Raw genomic sequence first — 22961 nt, 5'->3', positions numbered from 1 at the left:
AGACCTTCTGCACCACATATTATCCTGGATCTGGGAGTGGGTGGGATCTGGTGGATGACCCACAATGAAGAGGACCAAGTCATTTTTTCTGGGAACCGAATGGCGCCAGCAGTTTCTAAAACAGGAAAAGTTGACTTGAATATTGAGAGACACGACTCCAAATCGTTCCCTTCCCTAGCCACACCATTGGAGGAATATAGATCCATCAACAAGACAGAGAGTTATTCGTCAAGGTATTTGGTCTGCAGTGGAATGGATGGGGGCTCCTTTCTGGCTGCCTAAATTTTTTGTCAAAACCTGGAGGATAAGTCTGGGGAAGTGGCTGTGCTGTCGAAAATGAGAAGTGGGGCAGTCCATTTCAGACAGTGTCCCCAGGTCACTCCCGGGCTTTGCTTGCCTGTAACCAATGGAGTGATATTCCCATTTCTGTCACTCCCCATAAAAGCCTCAACATGGCCCGGGGGATTATTTTCCATTGTGACCTCTTGCAGTCTGACAGGGAGCTCCGTGCCAATTTAGAACGGCGGGGTGTTCACTTAATCTGGCTCATTTGTAGGGGACCCAAAGACAATAGGATTTCCACCGGTGCCTTCATCTTGGTCTTTGAGGGTAATTGATTGCCCGAAAATGTCAGGGTGATGGTTTATCGATGCGACCTAAAAGCATACATCCCTCTCTCTCTGCAGTGCATGAATTGCTGGAAATTCAGACACGCCTCCTCTGTGCAGTTCCAGTGCCACATGTCCAGACTACAAATGCCCACTGCATCCAAATACTCCATGTGCACCTCCTCTCACTTGTGTCAGCTGTGTGGAGCACCACTACCCCTGCTCGCCAGACTGCACAGTACTCCAAAAGGAGCGGAAAATTATGGAGTACAAGACCCTGGACTGACTGACTTACCAAGAGGCTAAACGCAAATTTGTACAGTTGCACCCCATTCCCTTGACATCTACATATACTGCACCTACATTAACATCACCCTCACTTGTGACGGAAGTTCCGCAATCTCTGCTGCATACACTGGGCCCTCCGGGCCACCTGAATACACCCACTCCCTTGGTGGTTGGTGCACGTCTTCTTCCGTTGCACCCAAAGCACCTACTCCGGGAGCAATAACCCCCCCCAAACACCGGGGACATCAGTCCCCTCCCCAAAGCCAGAGAGGCCACAGCTTCCTCTGGCTCCTCTCTCACAGAAGGAGCCCCTTGGGACTCTCCCTTCCTAGGTCTTCACTAATGACACAGTGGACACTTGCCAGTGGCGGAAGGAGCCACAAGCTGCTGGACAAAGGGCTTCACCGAGCGAGGTGGCGCAGTGGTTAGCATACTGGACTCGCATTCGGGAGGACGACGGTTCAATCCCGCCTCCGGCCATCCTGATTTAGGTTTTCTGTGATTTCCCTAAATCGCTCCAGGCAAATGCCGGGATGGTTCCTTCTAAAGGGCACGGCCGACTTCCTTCCCTAATCCGATGAGACCGATGACCTCGCTGTTTGGTTTCGTACCCCAAACAACAACCAACCTCCTGCCACCGAACTTCACTTCACAAAGGGCTTCACAGTTTTCTTCTGTGCCTGAAGCTACTTCAGAGAAGCCCACCCAGAAAAACCTTAAAGAGAAGCAAGAGGGCAATCAAATGGAGAAGAAGCCTGCTAAGAAACAGGACTCTCAGGTGGCCCCAACACCAGCACTCCATACGGGTTCTGCACCTGAGGACAGGGTGGAGATTTTAGCACCCCCGGGACCTGGATCTTGCTGACGCCTCATCTGCAGTGGCAATGGATACAAATACGCAACTGGTGGCAGCAGGTGATGCTGAGGTGCAGCCTGCCTCTTTGGTCACTACATGCCTTCTCCGACTCCAGAAAGCATCATTTTCCACTGGGAATGCGGCGGTTTTTTCTCCCACCTGGCTGAGTTACAACAATTCTTAAGTGTTACACCTGCTTTTTCATTGCCCTTCAGGACACCTGTTTTCTCCACAATGTGAAACCCAGATCTTCATGGCTATCAGGGGTACTAAAAAAACCGTACTGACTGTCAGGTGGAGTTTGCATCTATGTCCTTACCTGTGTCTGTAGCAAACCTGTGCCCCTTTAAACACCTTTAAAAGCTGTGGCTGTCAGGGTGACGACAACACAGGAAATTACCGTCTGTAACATCTACTTCCCTCCAGATGGTGAAGCACTGCCCTGTGTATTGTCTGCATCAGTTTCCCGACTCCGTCACCTTTTCTATTTCTGGATGATTTTAAAGGCCATAACCCTTTATGGGGTGGAACCATGGTTACTCGGCATGGTAAAGATGTCGAGGACCTATTAACTCAACTCGACCTTTACCTCCTAAATACAGGTACCCCAATGACTTAACAGCTATCAGACCCCTACAGCTGTACCTGGAAATTCTACACATGGAGCTGTATATGCTGATCCAGATGGAATCGCAGAGTGTCTTGCTGAGCATTATGCTTGCACCTCTGTGTCTGAGAATAACAGTCCTGCCTTTTGTCTCCTCAAACAATGGGTGGAATGACAACACCTGCCTTTTGCTCCACACCACCCTGAGCCATATAATGCTCCCTTCAGTGAGTGGGGATTTCTCATTGCCCTTGCTGACTGTCCTGAAACATACTCTAGCCTAGACTGGACCCATTCCCAAATGCTTAAACATCTGTCAGGAGATTCCCACCACCACCATCTCCTTGCTGCCTTCAACCGCATCTGGAGCAATGGTGAATTCCTGTCACAATGGCGGAAAATTATTTTTGTTCCAGTGCTAAGGCCTGGGAACAATCCACTATATGTGGATAGCTATCATCCTATGAGCCTCGCCAGTGTTCCGTGCAAGATGCTCGAACATATGGTGAGCTGGTGGCTGTGTTGCCTCCTTGAGTCTCACAGCCTTCTGGTTCTGTTCCAGGGCGGTTTTTGTCAGGGCGCTCCACCATCGACAATTTGGTTCACCTCGAGTCTGCCATTTGATTGGCCTTTTTCGCAGTGACAACACTATATTGCTGTTTTTTTTTTTACCTGACGAAGGCCTACGATACCACTTGGTGACACCATATCCTCACTACTCTGTGTGAATAGGATCTTCAGGGCCTGCTCCTGATTTTGATATGGAACTTATTGTTGCTCCCCACTTTCCAAGTTCGTCTCAGTGCTTCCCACAGTGCACCCCCATATAACAGAGAATGGGGTCCTGCAGGGCTCAATCCTGAGTGTCCAACACTTTTTAATTGCTGTCTCGCAATAACAGTAGGGTCCTCAGTATTTCCCCTCCTATATGCTGACGAGTTTTGTATTTCCTTCTGATCCTCTTCTATTGGTGTGGCTGAACACTGGCTGCAGCACCATATGGATATCTCAGTTGTTGGCCCTCACTCACAGCTTTGTTTTTGGTTGTTTTGGGTCGTGCACTTCTGTTGTGATTGTACTGTCCACCCCCATCCAGAACTTTACGTCAATGACCAATTAGTTGAAGAACTGAAAACTTACTGGTTTTGGGGACTGGTCTTTGATGCCTGCTTAACTTGGCTTCCCCATCAGCACTCCTTGCCGGAAGGCTGCAGTGTTTCCACTGCAGAGTAGGTAGCCATCTATCACGCTCTTGAGCGTATCCACTCCTGTGCCAGTGAGTCCTTCGTCGTCTGTAGTGACTCTTACAAGCTCTCGAAAGCCTTGCGTAAAGTTTTCGTGATTTGGGATACAGAATGGCACACCCTAAGTACACCAAATAAACTCCATGTTATCAAGGAGACAACAAATGTGTGGTGGTCACCAATGAAAAACACTCGCAAGGCTTCTGTTGTTTTTTGCCAGTGCCACATTGGCCATACTTTGCTAACACATGGTCATCTCCTCCATCACAAGGACCCACCTCAGTGTGGCCCCATATGACTTTCGTCCACAGCTTGTTGGACTGCCCACTTTTAGCCACTGTACGGCGGGCTTTTAACCTTCCCAGCACCTTACCTACTATGTTGGGCAACAATGCCTCAACAGCTGACGTAGTTTTAAGTTTTATCTGTGAGGGGGATTTTTATCATACTATCTAAGGGTGGGCATCTGGCCTTCTCTCCCAGGCCTCCACCCTCCCTTCATTTTACCTCTTTGTCACTCATTCTTTGCACTTTTTTTTACCTTGGTGCTCATCTTGCCTTATCTTTGAGGCTGGAGATTTTAGTGTGTTACAGAGTGGCTGGCTAATCCTCTTTTATTCTTGTGATCAGCCAGCCCAGGCCATCTGATATATGATTTTAATACCTTCCTCTATTTTTCCTTTTAGTGTACATTGACCCCTTTTGTTTCATTTCCTTTGTTTTCTCGTTTGGTGTGGTTCCCCATTTGTTTTACGCCCTCTTACTCTCCCCAACTCCTTTTGGGAGTTGTTTTACCTTAAGACCTGTTTGCCTGTAGAAAAAGGGACTGATAATGTTGTAGTTTGGCCCCTTTATACCCCAAACCAACCAACCAGAAGTCAGAAGGTGCAGTACACCACTGCAAACCCATTGTTTTCACTATATGTGACAGCTGACCAGTGAAACGAAACAATGACAGTGAGAAGACCACCGTTTACTGGATAAAATAAAATAAAAAATTTCAAGTATTTTGACAAGATATTAAGAAAATTAATTTGTTGCCATTGGCAACTAATACACAACAACAGAGCTTCAAGAGCTGAAAACACAAATTTGTGTAAAGTAACATATGTTTTTGAGTGGAGTCCACCTTTAGCAAAACACAATTTTGTTTTTGGTCCCAGACATGTTTCACTGCAATTGCAGCATCATCAGTGTTTTTTTTTTATTATTATGGCTGTTAAACGTAAGGAATGTTTCTAGAATGAGATTTTCACTCTGCAGCGGAGTGTGCGCTGATATGAAACTTCCTGGCACATCAAAACTGTGCCGGACCAAGACCTTTGCCGTTCGCGGGCAAGTGCTCTAACCAACTGAGCTACCCAAGCACGACTTATGCCCTGTACTCACCACTGTGTGTGTGTGTGTGTGTGAGCGAGTGAAAAGAGGGGGGGGGGGGGGGAGAGAGAGAGAGAGAGAGAGAGAGAGAGAGAGAGAGAGAGAGTATGTTTGCGGGTTTATCATGGCTTTTTGTATTTGACGATTTTCTTCAATTTTTAATTTTTGTGTTGCTGCATTTGAAAATTTTCAGATCCGTGTTGATGTGTGTTGGGCTATGTTTTTTGTCCTTCAGGTGTTCAACAAATGTGGAATGACAGCTGTTACTTTTTAATGCTCTTCTGTGTTCTGTGCAACTGGTATTAATGTTTCTGCTTGTCTATCCTACATAAGCTGATTTGCAGTCCTGACACATTAGTTGTTAAATACCAGATGTGTTGTGTTTGCCTGTGCTAGTGTTGATAGCCCTTAGTTTCCTCTATGTTGTGTTGTCCGTCCTTTAGGCTATTTTCAGCCCTTGTTTTTTGAGTATGTTGCCCATTCAGCGTTCTGCATTGTTGTTCTAGGTTAGACTGAACGACCTTTTTGTTGTTGTGGGTGTTTCTTGTTCATGTGTGTTCGTTTGTGTGTTCTGTGAGTTTGTAAGTCAGTGGCTTTTGTGTGTTCTGTGAGTTTGTAAGTCAGTGGCTTTTGTGTGTTGGGTGTCTTTTTTGATTTTGTGGTTCAGTTTATCTGTAGTGTTTGTGTCATATCCATTCTCCACAGCTATTTGCCTGATTGTCTGTAATTCATTGTTATAGTTGCTTTCAGTGAGTGGAGTTTTGTTCAGTCTGTGTAGCATATATTGGAAACCAGCTAGTTCGTGTGTAGTCGGATGATTGGAATATTTGTGAATGGCTGTGCTGGTGGTGGTTACTTTTCTGAATGTGGAGAATTAGTGTTGGTTGTTGTGTCTGTGTATTGTGAGGTCAAGGAAATTTTACATTTTGTTGTTTTCTGTTTCTAAGGTGAATTTCATTGTTGGATGGACTTCGTTCATATCACTGTGGAGTTGTTGGATGCGACTATGTGTTTCATCTAGAAGGTATAAGACGTCATCTACATAACGATACCAATATATTATCAGGTATTGTTTGGGTCCTACTATTGATTCAAATATTTTATTTTCAACATGATTAAGAAAAATGTTGGCTATAAGTCCACTGCTTGGTGATCCCACTGAAGGCTGCCTTCTTGTGAGTAGAACTGATTGTCAAATGAGAAATAGTTTTGCTCGGTGATTAGTTTTAGAATGCTGTTTCTTTTATGAGGGGTTTGGGAATTTCTGCTTGTACTTCTAATTGTTGTTTGATGTTGTTGATGGTTTATGTGGATGTGATGTCAAATAGTGTCAGTGTGGCTGTTGTGGGCACATTGATGTCCTTGATTTTTTTGTATCAGCTCTTTGGTGTTGTGTATGCTTCTGTTATTTGTATATATGTAATGTTTCTGTAAGTATGTTTGCATTTCTCTGGCTAAGTGATATGTGGGTGCACTTCTGAGATTGACAATGTGGCGTATGAGAATGCCCTCCTTGTGGAGCTTTAGTAGGCTGTTCAGTGTGGGTGCTTGGGCGTTCTTTTGTTTGAGCCATTCGCCTTCTGTTTTGTGACTATGTGTGAGACATTTTTTAGAGGTGTTTGTGTGCTTTTCTGGTATCTTTGTGTTGGATCACTGGTTAGCTTTGTTATGTTGATGTCTTCCAGAAATTTTAAGGTTTTATCTTTGTATTCATCCTGTTTTATTATTATCATGGTGCTGCCCCCACTCAAAAACATATGTTATTGTTAACGCAAACACAGACAAAGAGCTTCAACATCAAGATGAATATCTTGATGCCCTGCCAAGCATTTCCAAGCAAGCTGTACAACAAACTCCAGGACACCACAGAAAGTTACATCAAACTATTTTAAATATAAAATTCAACAGAATCTGTCTTTCACATAATGTAATACCTAACTATATACATGTAATTGTAAACAGTATGTCACCTACAGCCCAGCATGCCAAACACAAAGCTAAAATTGACTGGCTGAAGCAAGAAATTAGATACCTACATACAAAAAAGCAGGAACTCAATGCTGAACTGTTTAAAATTCACTAGGAATGAGGAAATCACATCAAAATCTGTTAAATATTTAATGAAATAATCAAAAAAGTCAAACAAAACACAGAAACATGTATAAAAACAAAATGGAATAAACAACCACAAAAACTAAACGCCCTCTTAGAACAAAATGAAATCATTACACATAAAAATACAAAAAGTAAACAAACCACACATTCCACAAATGTCTGGTCAACCTTACTGACTAACAACTAACTAACCAAGAAATAAAATTTCTACAAAAAGGCCCAAAATACAATGTCAACACATACATTACACACAAAACAGTGGAGAATCTTATCACAGAAAGTGAATACATCATTAAACAACAAGAAAGTAACGGTAACCCAAACTTCAATGCAGATCCGACAAGGGAGTTAGCTGGAGAAGAAATATGATACATAATAAAGCAAAACAAAAACAACATATTGACAGGAATAAAAACTGAAGAAGAAGAAACATGCAGATAAATAAAACACATTTAAAAAGAAATAGGCACTCATTATGAGATCAGACAAGGACAGCACCATGATAATAATAAAACAGGATGAATACAAAGATAAAACCTTAAAATTTCTGGAATACAACAACATAACAAAGCTAACCAGTGACCCAACACAAAGGTACCATCACTTATGCTGTACTACTAGATCTGAGTAAAGAATATGATACTGTATCCCATGAAATACTAATAAATAAACTAGAGTGCTATGGTGTCAAAAATAATGAGTTGGCACTAATCAGATCACACCTGACAAACAGAACTCAGGTAGTTATAGTAAATAGCCAGCAATCAAATGCCCTACCAGTTTTAAGAGGCATGTCACAAGGCTCAGTGCTTGGACCTGTTCTCTTCCTGGTATACATGAATGACTTGCCTACTTTCATGCTTCACAAGTCAATGATATATGCTGACGACACAACCCTGATTACCTCAGATAACAAATTGGAGGAAGTGAAGAAACAAACAAAAGTAATGCTTGAATAGTCTGCCATATGGCTCTACAGTAACAAGCTGATACTCAACAGTAGCAAGACTGAAACTATGTATTTCTTCTTGCACAATCTACAGGAAAAATTAAATGAGTCTGACTCTGTAAGACTTCTAGGAATCCACGTGGACCTGAAATTAACATGGAACACCCACACGGAACTGTTATGTACCAGACCATCTAGAGTAGTCTTTTTGCTAAGGAAACTAAAAACATTAGTTAGCAGAAAACAACTTTTATCTTCTTATTATGCCTTCTTTGAATCTCACTTACAGTACAGAATAGAATTATGGGGCAACTCATCTGGTGCTCAGACAGTGTTCATGTGGCAGAAGAAAGCAATTAGAGCAATGACAGGTATTAAAAGCCAAGAATCATGTCGAAAGCACTTTAAGGAACTTAACATTACCTTCTTTGTATATAAAAACGTGTCTTCTTTCCATAAAAAAACAAATACATACCTTACCTTCCAGAACAGATGATCATTCACATGGTACCAGATATAAAAACAATCTTGATGTAAACTTTACTAGACTGTCTAAGGTCCAAAGTAGCTTTAAACAAACAGGATTAAAATTATATAACAAGTTACCACCATCACTGAAAGACAACTGGTAACTGTATTCAGTTCAGGGTGTGTCCACCTCTAGAAGTAATACAGGTGTGACAACGATGGGGCGTGCTGTGAATGACGTCATCGATCTCATGTTGAGGCAATAACACCCATTCTTTCTGCAGGTCTGCTCCCAAGTCTTAGAGAGTGGCTGGTGGATGCTGACGTGATCCAATCTCCATAATGCATCCCAGACGTGCTCTATTGAATTTAAATCGGGAAAGCGAGCAGGCCACAGCATGCGTACAGTATCTTCCATTTTCAAGAAAACACCAATTAGCTACACTCTATGAGGTCGAGCATTATCGTCCATCAATACGAAATGTGGGCCCGCAGCACCTCGCAACAACAGCACATGAGGTCCCAAGATCTCGTCACGATACCTGACAGCAGTTAAACCTTGCTGATTCACCAGTACAGTTCCATGAAGAGGTGTTTGAGTGGTCAATATAGTCCTCGTCCCCAACATTTGGGATCCTCCTTGATATGGATCTCTTTGCACAATGTTTGGGTTCCGAAATCGTGTTTCCCGTTCCCGCCAGATACGAATCCGTCGAGAAGCACTCTCCAGACCAAATCGGGTCTCATCTGTTAAAAGAGTATTGGCCCACTTTACCCCTGTCCAGGTGGCATGTTGATGATGCCACTCTACACGTTCCCTAATGTGAAGACAAGTCAGAAGTACACGTACAGCAGGTCTCCAACAATAAAGACCGCCCTACCTAAGTCTTCTGCACAGCGTTTGCCTCGATATAACACGACCAGTGGATGCTGTGAGGTCAGATGTCAGTTGCCGTGAAGTACTAAGGCGGTACCGTCGTGCCCTTACAGCCAAATAAAGGTCATCTCTTTCTGATGAAGCACATGGTCGATCCTGCGCTGATCTTCAGGATGCAGTGTCGGTCTTTGTAAATTGTCGCCACATCCGAGAAGCAACGAAACGGTTCACATTAAGCCATAGGCTCACATCAATTTGCGACTTTCGTGCTTCCATTTTTGCTTTGGCCCTCCACCACAGAGAGTCTGGTAGGCATCTCCTCTGTGCTATATTACACCGTTTGTGACTGTGTACACTGCGACTGTGGATGTGAGACTACCCGACAAACAATATCCCATTTGCTAGGTGCCCTGACGACATCGTTGGCGTGATTGTCCGCTGACCGGAATGCCATCTTCCGTGCAGAGCACGATCGTATGGACATCCATTGACAGTTTGTTTGATTATATCGTGAGTGAGACACAGGACCAGGAAACAGCGGTTTGTTGCTTTAATTTTGGACACCACTGTGGTGGTTCTATCCCGAAGCTCCCACGGTTTCCTTTGCCAGAAGTCAGGTGTAAGCAACCTCGACTAATACTATTACTGCTGCTTTCGTGACAGCGGTCTCTCAGACTGCACCTGTGACATTGTGTTATGGCTTCAGTAGGCAATTATTTGTCTACTGTTAACCTTCACACTCTAACTTTCAAGATACTGTTTAAAACGGTCTGAGGAAAGTTAGGAAGCGATGTTTGATCTGACAGTAACAACGAAATAGAAAGCAAACACAATTCAGAATCAGAATGTTGTGAAAATGAAGACGAATTTGTTTAGCCACCTGTGATTTGCTTGAATGAAACAAGTGATCAAACTGATGAAAACAGAAGCGTGGAGACTGAATCTGTAGCTATAGGTTCTGACAGAAATATATTTGGTCGAGACAAATATCACTGGTCACTGAAGCCTCTCCTCAAGCGATCAAGTGTTCGGCAGCATACCATAATTCATTTGCCTACAGTGCGACCATCTGCTCAAGTTGGGATAATCCAGGCCGGCCGGGGTGGCCGAGCGGTTCTAGGCGCTACAGTCTGGAACCGCGCGACCGCTACGGTCGCAGGTTCGAATCCTGCCTCGGGCATGGATGTGTGTGATGTCCTTAGGTTAGTTAGGTTTAAGTAGTTCTAAGCTATGACCTCAGAAGTTAAGTCCCCTAGTGCTCAGAGCCATTTGAACCATTTTGGATAATCCAGGTCCTCTTCCTGTTTAGAATTTGCTTATGCCTGTTGATATTTTGCGTATTATGCTGAAATGGTTCAAATGGCTCTGAGCACCATGGGACTTAACATCTGAAGTCATCAGTCCCCTAAATCATAGAACTACTTAAACCTAACTAACCTAAGGACATCACACCCATCCATGCCCGAGGCAGGATTCGAACCTGCGACCGTAGCGGTCGCGCGGTTACAGACTGAATCCCCTAGAATCGCTCGGCCACACCGGCCGGCTATACTGAAATGGACTAACGTAAAAATAAACAAAGAAAAGCCTGAAAATGATCAAGATATTTTGTATTGTATTGAGTTATGTGAAATAAAAGCATTTTCGGTTTACTATTTTATTACTCTATTTTGAAATCCAACAGAAAATATTACAAACCATTTTATGCCACACATGATACTTGACGTGATATACAGGGTGAGTCAGGAGGAAAGGTATATGCTTTGAGGGGTAATAGTATTAGTGATTTTGAACAAAAAACTTCACATGGACGTATGCCCTATTCCGAGTAGTTTCCGCGATAGAACACATTTAATATCACTTTTGTATGTTTTTATTGAATACGTCGAAAACCGCACCCTACAGCGAAAACTTGTCGCAGTACAAAATTAAACTGTATTAAATTTCCTACAAAAAAGGTCTTTTTCATTTTTTTTTCTCTGGAACTAATGGTTTGTGCGGAGGGAGCGCGAGAACATTGAAAAACTCGCTCGACGCCCATGCGCTGTAGCTTACGTACTTTTTGTAGGCCAGTTTGAGGTAGTTTCCCGATTTGATAGACCCCATGTTCCGTATCAAACTGTTCGGCTCAACTTGCTACCTCAACTTGCTACCTCAATATGCTGCCTCAAGTGACCCTTGCATATTTTTTGCCTTGAACAGTGCTGCTGCCTGCCGACAAATAGTCACTAGTTCTAATACACATTGCCACTGTTGTCATGGAGACTGACAGAGGAAGCTGGTTCTGTTATTTTTTAGTCAAAACTTTTCGTTTTTGAGTCGTTTGATGTGAAATAAGTCATTGATATCATTCTTGTTACCTCACGTGTCTGGAGAGTAATAATGTTTTACAACTTGTTATTTATTTCAGTTTCATAATGTCATATGTGGATCACTAATGCCGACACGGCATCTGATCGGGAAAAGTAGCCAAGGTGTTCACCCCAGTAAGAGTTAGTTGCTTCCAAAACAAGACACATAATACAACAAATTAAAGGGAATTTAGTTACACCCTGTATACGAAACTACCATCCCCCATTCTGATCCTTTTTGAGAATTTTGAAATAATTAAGATATTCATTGAAAACTAGCTCAGTTCTATAACATTTGGCGTAATACGAAAGCCCGATTGAAAACGCTATGCTGCAGCTAGTATCTTTTCAGGTACTAGGGTGTGAAAATGCCAAAAATATGTATCTGGAAATTGGAAAAAAACCTGGGTGCTATTACGATGCCAATGGCCACATTACGTGCTAATGTATGAAAAATTAGTCACTTTGTAAGCCTTCAGAATAATGCACATACTTCCAATACATTATTTTCTTTTTCGCTTAAAAATATTTGGTGTTTTACCTTATATCTTGTAGGTTAAAAATGTTTAAGTGGCAAGCTTCTGTCAATAACCATGGTTTGGTTGAAACTGAATTTCTCTTTGAATGGCCAATCTACCTCACCTCCCCCCCCCCCCCCCCACCCCCCCCCCCTCACCCCTTCCTATGCAGCCTGGGGCGTCGCTCCATAATGTCAATATTGGGCTTCAGGCAAAAAAGTTTGACGACCTCTAGTATACAGAGTGCTCAAATGTTAATGATTTCCTCACTGCCTCGCGGGGTAGCCCGGTCTGAGGTGCCTCTTGTCATGGTCAGCGCGGCTTACCCCCCCCCCCCCCCCCTCCCCCCTCCCACCATCGGAGGTTCGACCTTCCCTTGGGCACATTGGTGGTAAGTTAGTTTAAGTTAGATTAAGTAGTGCATCAGGTTATTGACCGATGACCTCAGCAGTTTGGTCCCATAAGACCTTACCACAAATTTCCAGATTTACTCACTTTCATACAACAATGCTGAGTACAGAAAAGAATGCTAGTTTCGAGGATAGTCAGCGGGTTGATGGAAATGAAAGTAATAAATCCTTTTTAGTCCGTTTGTAAAGAAATGAGAAACTAATTATTGTTGAGTGCATAACAATAGAAACTATACAAGAAGAAAGTTTTCGGACCTCATAATCAGTCTAACACAAACACGAGTTCTAAGCCTGTGGACATAACTAGTTCTAGTAAAGGCCTAGTTGCAAACAATTATCACATTATAATTGTGGAAAACAGAGATCGTCCTGGATCGCAGGCCACAACCCAGGTGAGTATTTGGCCCATATGTATGAGTATACATTGATTGGTTCAAAATGGTTCAAATGGCTCTGAGCACTATGGGACTTAACTTCTGAGGTCATCAGTCCCCTAGAACTTTGAACTACTTAAACCTAACTAACTTAAGGACAGCACACACATTCATGCCCGAGGCAGGATTCGAACCTGCGACCGTAGTGGTTGCGCGGTTCCAGACTGTAGCACCTAGAAACGCTCGGCCACCCGGGCCGGCTACATTGATTGCATGTGGTGATAAAATACCCACAAGACAATGGTTGTTAGAAGAGGATAAGGAAGTAGAGGAGATGAAACCAAAATCTATAGTAAGAGGAGAAATAGGGAGTGAGAAAGTAGAAATTTATACTGACTCAGGTGACGTGATCTTGATATCACGTCAGGAGAGTTGGTAACTACATGCAAAAAAGAAGTAATTATTTCCTAAGTTGTATAGTGGGAGTTATGGTACCAAAGGAAATTTAATTAAACAGTAAACATGACAACTGTAAATATTGGATCATTCTCCTCCATACATGCTTTACTTGTAGTGCCTGATACAAATATTCAAATACTATTAGGTGTAGAGTGGTTTGCTTAAGTACATAGTGATTTTGGATTTTTGTATTCCATTGTTAGGGCGTAACTTAGATAATTATCATATTGCAGTACCTTTGAAATGTACTTCATTAGTAAGCAATGAAAATATATTACTAATTGAGTTGCATTTAGCGGCTACTGCCAAAACGTTAGATGCAGATAGTATGAAATCTTTACAGCAACTGTCTCTTGATAATATATTTCAAAGGCATATAAATCTGACCTGTTATCAGGTCCACAAAGGAGGACCTATATCGATTTTTATGCACTTATGAAACAGTTTTTTCTGACAAACTGGGCATCATGTGTGACTACGTATTACGCAGTTTTAAGATCAGAAACAAAGAACCATTCTTTTATAAATCCTACCCAGTACCTATACATTTGAAATCAGCCATACAAGAAGAAATAAACAAAATGTAGGAACCAAGTAATATAATGTAGTTTAAGTATCTATAACATTGCAAGTTGTTAAGAAAAAGCCTTACGCCAGATACACGCACACTGAATAGAGACATAGAAATGAAACGCGATTGGCCCGTGAGTGTTGATGAATTATTAGCATGGTTCAAACAGGCAACATATTTTGTTCGGTGGACTTGGTGGCTGTATACTGGATGGTAAAATTAAATGAAGATTCTAAACGGTATATAGTATTTTCATGCAATGCAAAATCATATCAATTTTGGGTATAACTTTTTGGATTGTATATTTCAGTTGCAGTACTTACTAGAGCTCCAGATCAAGCACTCGGAAGAGAATTATTGCAAGAACTTTTCATTCATGTAGACGATATTTTATTCTTATCCAAGACATGGGGAGGAGCATTGTACTTTCTTAACTAAGACTTTACATAAGTTGTACATAAATATATAAGGATATGGGTATCAGCAAATTGATGTAAGGTAAGACTTGATATAATTTTTTCCAAGAATATAGATTAGATAATAGCACAAGATAATATTATCTCACAGGTAATAACGAGTAATGTCGTTAATGAAGAGTTAATTAAATGTATAAAATAGTGAAAAGTTAGGAAGCGTAATTCCTTCCTTATTAACTTCCAGTAGGGATGTTTTTCTTCTTTTTTAAATTAAGGAGCTGAATCTGAGTGCTCTGAATATTACAAATAAGAAACAAAGTTTGACTTAACTTAAGCACATAAGCTGAGGTAGGTAATGCAAAAGTAGGTATGAAGCTTCAAGCTTTAAGTAAATATGTAGGCCTGGGAATTATTGTACAAAAATATTACAAGTATGTCAATTTGCTTTAATAAATGGAAATAATTAGAGTATAAAAATGTGTAAGATATAAAGTGAGAAATAACATAGATACTGATTTAAGGAGGGAAGCAGAAAATAAGGTGATAGATGTTGTGTGATTGGTTTATAATATAAGCTAAAGTATATTTAGCGGTCTATCTTCTTCTAAATCAATTCTTAATTTCCTTTCTTTTATCTCCTTCAGGAGGCCTGGTTATAATTTTCCCTCTTTCCATAAGCAATAGCCTCCATTGTGGAACTCTTCTTACTTCTGTTAGTTACTTTTTTCTGAACAGTACGTAATATTTCTCAGTCAGCATCATATTGGTGATTTTCAGTTAAAATACGTTCCACAAATGTTTAAGCTGTTTTCCTAGTCTCCAACTTCCGTCATGTTCAACATGAGCACACATCAATATATTTTATCACAAACTTTGATATAGAAGCAAACCAAAATTGTAAAAATGTTTAATTGCAGATCACTGATAATATTTTAAATGATCAAAACAAAATGATTATGATAAATATACGTTTTTAGTAGTAGCAAAGACAGATTAATCTGTATCATCCAGTCCAGTATTGGAGACTACGGACATCATGGCTACACAAGTGAAGACAGAAAAACGCCTGATGGTGACCATATAAGTCAGAATCTGGGCACTAAGAAAAATTAATACCATTGGCAGTTTGTTTTTCTCATACCTGAACAATTATGTTGGAATAATGCATCAAAATGAACGATATTAGTGAAATATGAGACCTGGGGACCAGTTGGCAAAACAGGTAGTCAGACGTGGCTATCACTCCAAAACTGGATCAGAATGATAGAGAACAGCAATTGACTACTACTAATAACGAGCTGTTGTCATCGGAACCTCAAAGACTGAAGCTGAATCTAAAAGAAATAACAGAAGCAAAAGGTAAATGAAGAAGGAAATTTGTAAATTACACTGCTCAAAACAATTAGGGTATCAGGTAAGATATCATACACAATAGACATATGGTAACGCATTTTATTCATATATCGGTTAAAATTGTAATTCGTGTGTGATACAGTACGATATGTTGCTGTTTCAATTCTTTATTTGAGGTTTACATGGCGTTTACGTAGAGCTAGGCACCATGGAGCTACCATAATAGTGAAACAGTAATTCTCGTTGCCCTCTAATATGGTGTGTGATCACCTCGGGCGGCCAGTACAGTTGCACACGTGCGTGGCATGGACAATATGAGGTTATCAATCAACTCTTGAGGCACATTTGGCCATTCTTCCGTGAGTGCAATATCCAGCTTTGCAACCGTTGTGGGAGGTGCTGGTCTGATTGCAATGCTTTTGCCAAGTGCATCCCAGACATGCTCAATCGGGTTTAAGTCCGGTGAACAAGCTAGCCATTCCATTCCCTCTTCTAACCGCTCTATGGCTCTCCATGCCATAGCTTCGGGTAAGTTACGTTGTTGTTGCATTGCAGTACCTGCTCACTGCACTATCTGAACCTAACTGCTTGTGTAATTCGTTTGGTCGAGTAAACACAAGTCAACACCAACCCCCTCTGCAGCAACTTTCCTGTTATTACAACTATCTCGGTGACTGTAATGTTGTTGTCTCCACTCCGTAGAACCGACAGAAAGACATCGAACCATTTTAGAAATGTTCAAATGTGTCTGAAATCTTATTGGACTTAACTGCTAAGGTCATCAGTCCCTAAGCTTACACACTATTTAACCTAAATTATCCTAAGGACAAACACACACACACCCATGCCCGAGTGAGTACTCGAACCTCCGCCGGGACCAGCCGCACAGGAACCATTTTAGTTCATTCTACCGATGACAATACTGCAGAACCTAGATTCTCAACTGATCCTCTAATTGTTTTGACCAGTGTATAAAATTCGTGTGTTAGGGGAAAGTCCTCGTGGAATGTAAACAGTTTAAGGAGTAAACTTACAGCTCACTATTTAGTCGAGGCACTGAGGTCTCCAAAGGCACATAAACAAGATTCAAAACTTTGCTAGCTTTTGGATAAATCATACTTCAGAGTTAAAGTGCTTGCATGTGCAATCCCCCCCTCCCCCCCCCCCCCACCCCAAACAATCAAAACAGTATATATAGTCATGTGGGACAAGCTCTGAAGGATCTGTGTGAAAGATAGGAAATTTCTTAGACTTGTTCATGTGCCTTTCGATGACTTAGAGCCTCTAGTATTCAGTTTGTTATTACATGTACTCCTTAAATTATTTGGATCTTAGAATGACATTGGCAAAATCAAAATCTGTTCTACACCCTAAAATAATGCTGTCATATCTACTTGACATACTCAATGAAGTTGGACTTTTGATAACCCTAACCCCAGCTTCAGACTCATATGAGTGCCCTGTTGTAAATTTGCCCTTTGAATTCTAATGATACCACTCACCCAGTCTCACCAATGAATGAAAAGATACATGACCAAGGGAAGAGTGACTTAATGGAGTTCACACGCTGTGTGTCAAGCAGCCAATAAGTATTGCCCAGCATTTTATATTGGTGTGGCTACAACAAAATATTAGTTCGAATGAATATGCATACACACTGACATAAAAATACTTTTATGGACTGTACTATTAAATATCACACTTGATAGTGGTAACACTCTCAACAATCGATTTATTTTGTCCTTCATCTTAACGCAGGTGTTTCCAATTGCCTGAGCTGAATCCGGATCTGAGTGAAGGTAAGCGGCAAAGGTGCGTCAAAGATGGTAACTGGATGCTATCATAGACCATCTGCCTCGGGAGCCGCAGTGTCGGAGTGTTTTAATAGAAATATTGAGAATATTGCAAGTAGGTTTTTTCAATGGGCGAAACTTTAATTTGGCTGCTAAAAAGGAGCGAGACGTGCGATTAACTGATGCCAGAGACAGGGATTTTTATGAGATTGTTCCGAATGTCTTGTCCGAAAATTACTTTTAGCAGATTGTTAGAGAACGAAGTCATGACAGCAGCATCCTACACCACCTAGTAAACTACAGGTCGGGACTTTTCATATTAGTTTTTTACAGAATTTGTGTTTTTTTTTTTTTTTTTTTTTTTTTTTTTTTTTTTTTTTTTTTTTTGAGGGGGGGGGGGGGTTGTTACAAAGAAGGTTAAGAATCGTAAGAAAATATTTTTGCGTAACAGGAGAGGCAGAAAACAAATTACATGTGACCAACTACTCTGCCTTGCGCCTTTCTGGGAATATCCCTGTGAACAGGTCAGCAACCATGAGTTCTCTTGGCTCCTTCACCCTTTGTTGGCTCATTCGTTTCATTTACTCTTTGCTGCTGATCAGAAGCTGGGATTTGCTTCCTCACACATCTCAAGTAGCCAAAAATGACTGTTTCCCGACTTTTAGCAATTCATCTGTGAGTGTCATAATGGATCTGCATCTACACAGATACTCCACAAGCGCCGTAGGTACGGCGCGTGGCGGAGACTACCCTGTACCACTACTTGTCATTTCGCTTCCTGTTCCCCTCGCAAACAGAGCGAAGGAAAAACTGTCTATATGCTCCCGTATGAGCCCTAATTTCTCGTATCTTACCTTCATGGTCCTTACGCACAATGTATGTTGGAGGGTGTAGAATTGTTCGGCAGTCAGTTTGTAAAGCAGGTTCTCTAAATTTTCTCAGTGTTGTTCCTTGAAAAGAATGTCGTCTTCCCTCCAAGGACTCCCATTTGGCTTCCCGAAGCACCTCCGTAATTTCTGAGTGTTGTCTGACCCTACCGGTAACAAATATAGCACCCTGCCTCTGAATTGCTTCGATGTTTTCCTTTAAACCGACCTGGTGCTGATCCGAAACACTTAAACAGTGCTAAAAATAGGTTGCACTAGTCCGTCCTGTATATGGTCTCGTTTACAGATGAACCACACTTCCTAAAACTTCTGCCAATAGACCAAAATCGACCATTCGCCATCCCTACCACAGTCCCCACATGCTCGTTGCATTTCATAACGCTTTGCAACGTTATACCCAGATATTTAAATGATATGATTCTGTTAAGCAGGACACTACTAATGCTGAAAACGAACGTTACTGATTTGTTTTTCCTACTCATCCGCATTAACTCACGTTTTTCTACGTTTAGAGCTAGCTGTCATTCATTACACCAACTAGAAATTTTGGGTAAGTCATCTTGTATCCTCTTAGACTCACTCAACTCCGACACCTTACCGTACATTATAAGCAAACAAACACTGATTACTGCCCACTCCGTCCGCTACATCATTTATGTATATAGAGACCAACAGCGGTCCTATCACACTTCTCTGTACTACTGATGATACCGTTGCCTCTCATGGACACTCGCTGTCGAGGACAGCATACTAAGTTCTATAACTTCAGAAGTCTTCGAATCACTCACATATATTGGTGCCTATTCCATACCCCCGTACCTTCGTTAACAGTCTGCAGCGGGGAACAGTGTCAAATGCTTTTCAGAAGTCTTAGAAATATGAAATCTGCCTGTTGCCCTGCATCCATAGTTCAGAGCATATCATGTGAGAAAAGGGCAAGCTGAGTTTAGCATGAGCGATGCTGATTCGTGGACACAAAATGTATCACATTCAATCCGAGAATATGTTCAAGGATTCAGCAGCAAAGCGATGTTAGGGATATGGGTCTGAAATTTTGCTGGTCCATTCTATTACCCTTCGTGCTGTGTCAAGCTCGTTTGAGAGATTCGCCTTCACTCGTGCGCGAGAAACCGCTGCGGTATGATTGTAATCAAATGTGTAAGTTATTAATTGTATGTATGTGAACATGTTACAGATCGAGCATCCTTGTATCTTGTCCATTGTAAGAGTGCAAGATGTAGCAGAAATCAGCCACTGGACAGTGCAAACTGCAGAGATGAAACGACACTGCGGAACAGCTGACTACTACACGAGATCATTGACGGCTGATTCTAATAATTAATAGTTTGTCAAAAGTCGAAGTTGCGCTATGCGTCTGCAAATTTTGATGGATCCCTATCGAATTTTGTATGGAGGCTAGGGAGTTTTTCGCTAGAGTTGCACAAGATAGGTGCTTAAGATAATGTCGTAGGAGAATTGCATGTGTCGCTAATCATAGGCATGAGTGTTCAGATTTACTGTGTGGTGAGTCGAGATGCAGATAAATAATGCGGATTTCAGCGACTTCGAATGATATCCTATAAAGACATATGAATAATTTTTGTTTGGCCTGATTCCGCTCCTACGAAATATCTTTGTTGTGGCAAGGTGATTTGCGAGATTTTGAGTTGGTGAGAGATGTTGTTGTTGTGGTCTTCAGTCCTGAGACTGGTTTGATGCAACTATCCATGCTACCCTATCCTGTGCAAGTTTCTTCATCTCCCAGTACCTACTGCAACCTACATGCTTCTGAATCTGCTTAGTGTATTCATCTCCTGGTCTCCCTCTACGATTTTTACCCTCCACGCTGCCCTCCAATGCTAAATTTGTGATTCCTTGATGCCTCAGAACATGTCCTACCAACCGATCCCTTCTTCTCGTCAAGTTGTGCCACAAACATCTCTTCTCCCCAATTCTATTCAATACCTCCTCATTGGTTATGTAATCTACCCATCTAATCTTCAGCATTCTTCTGAAGCACCACATTTCGAAAGCTTCTATTCTCCTCCTGTCCGAACTATTTATCGTCCATGTTTCACTTCCATACATGGCTACACTCCATACAAATACTTTCAGAAACGACTTCGTGACACTTAAATTTATACTCGATGTTAAAAATTTCTCTTCTTCAGAAACGCTTTCCTTGCCATTGCCAGTCTACATTTTAAATCCCCTCTACTTCGACCATCATCAGTTATTTTGCTCCCCAAATAGCAAAACTCCGTTACTACTTTAAGTGTCTCATTTCCTAATCTAATTCCCTCAGCATCACCCGACTTAATTCGACTACATTCCATTATCCTCGTTTTGCTTTTGTTGATGTTCATCATATATCCTGCTTTCAAGACACTGTCCATTCCGTTCAACTGCTGTTCCATGTCCTTTGCTGTCTCTGACAGAATTACAATGTCATCGGCGAACCTCAAAGTTTTTATTTCTTTTCCATGGATTTTAATACCTACAACGAATTTTTCTTTTGTTTCCTTTACTGATTGCTCAATATACAGATTGAATAACATCGGGGAGAGGCTACAACCCTGTCTCACTCCCTTCCCAACCACTGCTTCCCTTTCATGCCCCTCGACTCTTATAACTGCCATCTGGTTTCTGTACAAATTGTAAATAGCTTTTCGCTCCCTGTATTTTACCCCTGCCACCTTTAGAATTTGGAAGAGAGTATTCCAGTCAACATTGTCAAAAGCTTTCTCTAAGTCTACAAATGATAGAAACGTAGGTTTGCCTTTCCTTAATCTTTCTTCTAAGATAAGTCGTAAGGTCAGTATTGCCTCACATGTTCCAATATTTCTACGGAATCCAAACTGATCTTCCCGGAGGTCGGCTTCTACCAGTTTTTCCATTCGTCTGTAAAGAATTCGCGTTAGTATTTTGCAGCTGTGACTTATTAAACTGATAGTTCGGTAATTTTCACATCTGTCAACACCTGCTTTCTTTGGGATTGGAATTATTATATTCTTCTTGAAGTCTGAGGTTACTTCACCTGTCTCATACATCTTCCTCACCATATGGTAGAGTTTTGTCAGGACCGGCTCTCCCAAGGCCGTCAGTAGTTCTAATGGAATGTTGTCTACTCCCGGGGCCTTGTTTCGGCTCAGGTCTTTCAGTGCTCTGTCAAACTCTTCACGCAGAATCGTATCTCCCATTTCATCTTCATCTACATTCTCTTCCATTTCTATAATATTGTCCTCAAGTACATTGCCCTTGTATAGACCCTCTATATACTCCTTCCATCTTTCTGCTTTCCCTTCTTTGGTTAAAACTGGGTTTCCATCTGAGCTCTTGACATTCATACAAGTGGTTCTCTTTTCTCCAAAGGTCTCTTTAATTTTCCTGTAGGCAGTATCTATCTTACCCCTAGTGAGATAAGCCTCTACATCCTTACATTTGTTCTCTAGCCATCCCTGCTTAGCCATTTTGCACTTCCTGTCGATCTAATTTTTGAGACGTTTGTATTCCTTTTTGCCTGCTTCATTTACTGCATTTTTATATTTTCTCCTTTCATCAATTAAATTCAATATTTCTTCTGTTACCCAAGGATTTCTACTAGCCCTCATCTTTTTACCTACTTGATCCACTGCTGCCTTCACTATTTCATTCCTCAAAGCTACCCATTCTTCTTCTACTGTATTTCTTTCCCCCATTCCTGTCAAGTGTTCCGTTATGCTCTCCCTGAAACTCTGTATAACCTCTGGTTTAGTCAGTTTATCCAGGTCCCATCTCCTTAAATTCCCACCTTTTTGCAGTTTCTTCAATTTTAATCTACAGTTCATAACCAATAGATTGTGGTGAGAGTCCACATCTGCCCCTGGAAATGTCTTGCAATTTAAAACCTGGTTCCTAAATCTCTGTCTTACCATTATATAATCTATCTGATACCTTTTAGTATCTCCGGAATTCTTCCATGTATACAACCTTATTTTATGTTTCTTGAACCAAGTGTCAGCTATGATTAAGTTATGTTCCGTGAAAAATTCTACCAGACGGCTTCCTCTTTCATTTCTTACCCCCAATCCATATTCACCTACTATGATTCCTTCTCTCCCTTTTCCTACACTCGAATTCCTGTCACCCATAACTATTAAATTTTCGTCTCCCTTCACTACCTGAATGATTTCTTTTATCTCATCATATATTTCTTCGTCATCTGCAGAGCTAGTTGCCATATAAACTTGTACTACTGTAGTTGGCATGGGCTTCGTGTCTATCGTGGCCACTATAATACGTTCACTATGCTGTTTGCAGTAGCTTACCCGCACGCCTATTTTTTATTCATTATTAAACCTACTCCTGCATTACCTCTATTTGATATTGTATTTATAACCCTGTATTCACCTGACCAAAAGTCTTGTTCCTCCTGCCACCGAACTTCACTAATTCCCACTA

The sequence above is a fragment of the Schistocerca serialis genome, chromosome 4 (assembly GCF_023864345.2).
Source record: "Schistocerca serialis cubense isolate TAMUIC-IGC-003099 chromosome 4, iqSchSeri2.2, whole genome shotgun sequence".
Lineage (NCBI taxonomy): Eukaryota > Metazoa > Arthropoda > Insecta > Orthoptera > Acrididae > Schistocerca > Schistocerca serialis.
The sequence above is the reverse complement of the archived record's forward strand: the minus strand, read 5'-3'. Positions refer to the sequence as shown.